The sequence below is a fragment of the Solanum stenotomum genome, chromosome 11 (assembly GCF_019186545.1).
Source record: "Solanum stenotomum isolate F172 chromosome 11, ASM1918654v1, whole genome shotgun sequence".
Taxonomy (NCBI): Eukaryota; Viridiplantae; Streptophyta; class Magnoliopsida; order Solanales; family Solanaceae; genus Solanum; species Solanum stenotomum.
The window spans coordinates 51,668,594-51,676,120 of NC_064292.1; the positions used below are offsets into that span (position 1 = coordinate 51,668,594).

General features: G+C 33.1%; 1 pseudogene; it reads right to left on the bottom strand.

Moving 5' to 3' along the window:
• Nucleotides 1–4,488: 4,488 nt before the first annotated feature.
• Nucleotides 4,489–5,709, bottom strand: LOC125846045 (F-box/kelch-repeat protein At3g23880-like; annotated as a pseudogene).
• Nucleotides 5,710–7,527: the final 1,818 nt, after the last annotated feature.

Below are 7,527 nucleotides of genomic sequence, written 5' to 3' on the forward strand. Positions count from 1 at the left end.
CATATCGTGTTTTTCTGAAATATGTCATGACATTTGCGCGGAAATTGGTGGTGATAGTCGTGTTTGCAGTTTGAATCCTTTGTCTGAAGACGAATCTTTGAATCTTTTCTGCAGAAAAGCTTTATCTGACTGCCTGTTACATCCTTCTCTGTCGCTGATGCAAATGTTAAAAGACATCATAGAAAAATGCAACGGTTTGCCAATGGCGATTTTGATGATTGCTGGTGCACTGGCTACCAAAGGGAACGAAATATAGAGGTGTGGGAGTTGTTTCGTGGCAGACTTGTTAACAATGTAATTAAATCGAACTCAAGCACATGAAACAGAGGCGTATCTAAGGGGAGGTAACCGGGTTCACCTGAACCCATGGTCCCCTCCCGAGATCATATAAAGTAGTGTTATATTTTTAAAAAAATATTGAAATATAGATGTGTGAACCCGCACTTAGAGTATCACATAATGCAATTATGACTGGGTGCACCTCTACCCGCGAGGTTAGAAATCTGAATTTTATATTTATCTTGTTTTATTTTTCAATCTAAAATTAGATAACACTTCTTTAAGTGGTAATTGGTAACACTTTTGACATTTTAATTAATTCATCAGTATATATATATATATATCAGAATTAATTTTAGATCTATAATTTTAAAATTTTAACGGTTTTCAGTAATAAAAACTTAAATGTTGAACCGATCAAATTTATATCATAGATTAACCTTTTTATAATAGTGCACCCATCCTCTCAAAATCCTGGATACGCCTCTGACATGAAAAGGTTACTCACTATAGGTTATCATGACTTGCCTTTCTATCTCAAGTCCTGTTTCACTTATCTGAGCATAATCCCGAAAAATCATCATGTTTCAACACTGGGCAGCAGAAGGACTCGTCCTCGAAAGAGAAGGAAAGGCAATTGCACAAGTTGCTGAAAGCTATATATGATCTCAATGAACTTCCAAACAGAAAGTTGATCCAAGTTTACCCTGATGGAAAGTTAGAATAGATAACTTGTGGTATGAAATCATTTTATCTAAGTCAGGGGACGAAACAATAAAGCCTTGAAAAGTTAGGCATCTTGTAATCACCGATAAACTGGTTATCGATATCCAAGATATTGATCGATTTAAGCATCTTCACTCTCTTATAACGTTCTAGTACTCATTCACTAATTCATTCTTGTTGGAGTTGTTAAGTGACAGTTTCAAGTTACTCAAGGTCTTAGATAAAGCTCTGCCACGACCAATACGGAAGCCTTGAGTTCTTCGACCTAAGGGAGACATTGGTAGACAAATTGCATGATGAGATTCTAAGGCTTCAACATCTTCATCATGTCTTCGTTTATCACTGGGGTAGTGCTGGTTTTTCACATGGTTTCAAAGGCTCCAAAGAAGATAGGGACCATGGTGTCCTTGCCTCCTTGGAAATGGTGAATCTTGTAAATGCTACAACAAGCATTGTGATTGAATTGGGAAAGTTAACAAGACTAACAATGTTAAACATCACGAAACTGAGAAAAAAACACGGAAAAGGATCTATCTCATCTTGTGAGGTGAGTGACATTATTGATTTGCACTATCCCCTTTTGTGTACACACTCATCCCTCCGAATACTGATCTTTGAAGGGCATTTAGTGAGTTTACCACAATGGATAACGTCTCTACACGCATTAGTTGTAGTTCATTTGTGTTAAAGAATGACGAAAGCGGTGGTTAATGAGATGTGTGGACTCCTTATAAGGTTTGGGTAATCCTCTTCCTTTTGAGCTAGCTTTTGGGGGGTGAGTTAGGCCTAAAACCTAATTTCACAATTTGAAATGGAGCAAGTTAGTTGACAATACACTACATGTAACACTTCAAGATTTTCCTAACCTTGTGAAACTAGTGCTAGACCGGGCCTATGAAGGCGAAGAATAAAGGTTTCAGGGTGGGTGGATTCAAGAAACACTTCAAGATTTTACAGACATAAAGATTTTGAACCTCTGAACACGAGACTAGAGGTTGGCACAATAGTTAAGGTTTAAAATTGTATTTTGAGTTTCTTGTTCAAATTTCAGGACTATATTTTTATTTTTCGAACCCCTTAGAGCAAATCTTGAATCCATCATTACTTATAACCGTAGCAAGCACACCTAGAAATAGAAAGTAACTAAGTCCAACCAAAAAAAACAACGAAAGTAAATACCCCGCTCAACAAAGACACATAACTCCGAAAAACAATGAAGTAGTTGATTTTGTTTGTTGTTTTTTTTCAATATAGTAGCAAAGATATGAAAGAAGAAATAAATATATATATTTTATAAAACCTGCAAATAAAGCACAATGAATATATAGTTATCTTAGCCACAAATATTCCGAAGTTCACCCGAATCCCCTTCCATTGGAAAATTACATATTAATTGAGTTGTTTTCTCCACTTTGTATTTCCTTTTTTTATAACTACTTTGATTTGTTGCACTTGAGCTAAGGGTCTCCTGGTAAGAGCCGATAGAGGTAAGGTTTGCATACACTATGGGATTACATCCGCTTGGTGAAAGTTATGTCTCTGCCACGGCTTATGAATGTTTTTTGTCCATATGATATCTCATTAATCAAATGAACAAACCTGCATTTCTTTTTTCAGTCCATCTATCCTATCCTTGTACACTAAGAGAATCGATGGACCTGTAGACTATTTATAGGTTACAATAGTGAGGTACTAGCCAATAGAAACGCTCGATCCAACTGAGTCCGGGGACCTTGGAAATGGTGAATCTTTTATATGCCACTACAACAGTGGCGGATCCAGGAATTAAGCTTAGGGGTTCGAAATTTAAAGAAGAAGCTAAGTGGTAATGTAAGTGTGTGGTGAGCGTAGTAACCCCGACATGCTTTTTGTACAATATCTCATTGGTTGATAAAACTTAACACCAAACTAATCAAAGATATTGAGAACAAAGCTACGTTGATAAAAAAAAATTAGTGGATCAGGTGTATTACATAAGTTAATTCCTAAAACACGTGAAAATTAAAGGATAAAAAAGGAAGTGAGACGGAGAAGAAAAATATTTACCTTAACCCGCTAAATTTATATTACCTTATCGTACTGCATTAAGCATTTCTTCCTACTTTTACCTTGCTATCCATTGAACATTCTTAAAATTTCTTGTACTTTTTATACTTTTTATTTGTAATGTTTTACTTTATTTTGCATTTTAAATTTTTTTAAATTTTCAAACACATATTACTAGGAAAATTATCAAGATTCTCTAAAAGTGTATAAGTATAGATTTACTAATATTATAATGCATATTCAAAAGATAAATAAATGGCATCGTCAATTTTTTAGTTCATGTAGTTTAATTTACTAGGTTAGTCATCACTTGTTGAAAAAAAAAATGACGAATAAATCAAATAAGTTAAGTTTCCATCTCTCGAAAATAGAATTGAAAAAATAGAAAAGAAATTCCATGAATTCTATTAAATATATATTATTAAAAGGATATTGACGATTTTTAGTTTCTTCATTCAATTACATCTAATTTATCTTTATATATATAATTTAGCATTTTTAAAGAGTTGTACATAAAATTATGTTGAAATAAAATAACTAATAGATATAAGAAGAATAAAAAAAATGTGTCTAATAAATTTAAACAAAAACAAATTAGAAAAAAAATGACATAAAAGAGAAAAAATAATGAAAAAGAGAAGATGATCCAAGCCCAAAAGTTGAGCCCAATTCCATGCATTAAAAAGGGTAAAAAATAAGAAAAGAGGAATTGTTGCACATGAGACTCAAACTCACGACGTAAAAGCCAGTGTTGAACCCCTTATCCATTGAGCTAAAGCTTCTCACTTATTTCAAGGGGTTCATTTTAACATATGTACACATAAAAACAAAATTTGGCCCTATACATATAACGTAATTTTTCGACCGAGGGAGTTCGGGTGAGCCCCTAGACACAACCTAGGTCCGCCCATGCACTACAAGCATTGTGATTGAATTTGGAAAGTTAACGAGACTACGAATGTTAAACCTCGTGAAACTTAGTAATAAGTAAAAGAGAAGACCACAAAATGAAGTAGATACTCTGAAAAACTGAAATAAACAAAAGCTAGCAGTTTTAGTAATAAATATTGAAACTGGTGACTGAGCAATAGCTAAACTAATAAGAGTAAAGGTTATAACATTTTTTAAGAAAAAAAAAAAAGTTCTTCCGTCATACAATAAGAAACTAATAAGTAAGTGATTTTGGAGATATCAAACTTTCTGTAAAAACATGTCCACCTTGAGACTTATCACATTGAGGCCATGATCTAAATGGTCTATCAACCGTCCTAATTGCATGCCCTCTAGTTAACCATCGAGACCATGATCTAAATGGTTTATTGACCGTCCTAAATGCGTGCCCTCTAGTTACAAGATTCACGCACCAGAATAACACTTCACCATCCACAAACCTATATCTCGGTGAGGCATTATAAAACGGAATATCTTTTACTATAGTTAACAATGGCATCCAAGATTCCTTGACACCATACTCTTTCAATATCCACACCTTAAAAGTAGCCTTTCCCGTAAAAAAGGAAATAGAATGAGCACAAAGCATTCCTTCCAATACAGAAATGCCAACATTGTAGGGGCCTGGCGTCAAGCTTAATATTTCCTCTGACAAAGGTATCTCTCCGTACACTTCATTTGAAATATTAAACGAAAACACCTCAAATAAATTTCTTGAAACCTCGATCCAATGAAATGCCGCATGTATAAATGGCAAATAATCCACGGCATAAATCCAACGGCGATTGGCACGAGGATGCTCATCAATGCTTCTCCAAGAGCCACCTTTCAATGCGAGAATTTCATTAGGATATTTGGCACGATGTGTGTTCTGGTGCATATGAAGGATCTTATACCCACCACTGCTTGAGTCATAACCCAAACCAAAACGAGAACCTCCATCCCGGGGACATCCTAGAGGGGGGAGTACTATTGATTCTCTTATGGAGGGGTTCCACAACAGATATATGAATCGATTGTTATCACAAATCTCGATAATAACTAAGCCATTGTAACAACAATGGATCATGCAATGCCTTGGTTTAAGGGTTGAAGGGCAATCAAGTTTAAGTTTTTGTACATCCTTAACCAGTTGAACCGGCGATAAAGGACAACAATATAGGGAGTATATATAATCCTTAGGGCACCGTTGGTAGATAAGAAGCTTTTGGGAATCTTGGTCATTCTTGGCATGATTGAGATGCTTCATTGTAAAATAAGGATCAGAATCAATGTTGTCCAAAATTTGGAAACGGATTTGAATCGAACAAGAGACCGCACAGGTAACCTGCTGAGGATGTTAACAAGTATTTCCTCCGGAAACTGAACCTTGACCTAGATAGAACAAGAAAGACAACTTTTATAAAGTATTTTTTGAATCGGCCATAGCAAGCAGAATATAAAAACAAAACAATGAAAGCTGATCCAGAAACTTTTGAATCACAAAATTAGAACAATAGTATGTTTAATCAACAAATTTACCGAATCATCAACGTCCAGGTGATGAATTGAGGGCGGGGTCTTCTTCCCTAATTTAAGTAAAAATTTGTTGTTGGTTATAAAGGACAATAGAGCAGAAAAGATAAAATTAGCCTTTCCCTTCGTCTTCTGTTTCTTACAAGACCAACTCTCTGCTAATTCTCCATCATTCTTCCTTTTCTGCGCCATCGCAACACTCGATTTGATTTTCTAGGGTTTCTATGGATATATGTTAGTAGTAATTCACTGCTGGCGCTTATATTCCTACTATTTACAATAGCCCGTGCAAGCACAGGCCCAATATATGTTATTTTATTTTATTTAATTTATATGATACATATGAAATTAAGAAAGTCAATCAAATTTTTATATAATTTTTAAATACTTCAAGTTGTTAATTATTGTGTTTTATAATATTTTTAATGTAATTTTTTAAAAATATATGTTACTCCATTTGTTTCAATTTATGTGACACATGTGAATTTTTGAGAGTCAATCAAAATTTTAATATATTTTTAAAAATATTTTAAGTTTATAAATTATGAGTATTTTAAATTACTGTATTAATTATTATGATTTATAATGCTTTTTGAAGTAATTTTTCAAGTTAAATTTTAAGTATTTTAAAAATCCTCTTAATTATTATTACAATTTGTAATACTTTTAAAGTAATTTTCAAATGATATATATTACTATTTCTGTCTCAATTTATCCAACACATGAAATTTTGAGATTTTCAACAAAAAATTTAATATGTTTTTTAAAAATAAATTTGAGTTGTTAATACTTGTAATTTATGATAATTTTAACGTAATTGTCAAATAATATTGTTATTCCCATTGTCCCAATTTATGTAGCATGGGTGAAATTTGGAAGTCAAACAAATTTCGGATATATTTTTTAAATATCGTAAATTGTTAATTATTATGACTAATAATATATATTACGTTATTATTTTCACTATTCCAATTTTTATGACACAAATAAAATTTTAACACTTAATTTTTTTATCATTTTTTTAAAAATTTCTTGTGGAGAAAATAGAATAAAATATATAGAGTAGTAGGGGAGGGAAATGGTAGAAATTTGCAAAAACAACTTTGGCAAAGTTTGTAGGAAAATACAGAAACATATACGTGTCAAATGAATGGAATAGGGTAGATAATGAAACTTAAATTCCAAAAAGGGAAAAGGGTCAAAATTGCCCCTGAACTATGCGAAATAGACCACTTATACCCTCCATTATATTTTGGGATCAAAAATACCCCCTCAGTTTTCCCAGGAGACCACAAATATCCTCAAGAGTTAACACCCCAATTTTTTAGTGACATGGCAAGCCACATGGGACTAATCCCTCCACCTAAGCATTGCCAACTAAGATTCACTACAAAAGAACTTGACTTTTAGTGGCGACAAAGTCGCCACAAAATCCTAAAATATTGCCACTAAAGGTTATGAGTGATTTTTAGTGGCGACTAAGGCTCCAACAACTATTCGCTAGTAAAACCTATTTTTTCAACAAAAAAATATGATAATTAATTTTTTGATTGCGACCTAATTTTCTAAAATAAATAACTTGCAATATCCATATTAAAAACATCCAATATTATTACGAAAAATAATCAAAATTACTTCTCAATTCAAATCTCCTACTATATATATATAATGCGTCATTGTACATTTTATACATTTACATATGACATAAAAATAAAACATATAGTGTCTTCAAACTCCTACTTAATCGATATCATATTTGGTTTTTTAAAAACAATGAAGAAAAAAACACAAAATTAGAATTTAATGTTAAAAACTTTTAGTGACGATTTTCTGGGCTTTTGTGGCGACTGTTGTTGCCGCTAAAGGTCTAGTTCTTTTGTAGTGAATCCTAGTTGGCAATGCTTAGATGGAAGGATTAGTCCCACGTGGCTTGCCACGTCAACAAAAATTTGGGGTGTTAACTCTTGAGGGTATTTGTGGTCTCTTAGGATAACATCAGGGGCATTTTTT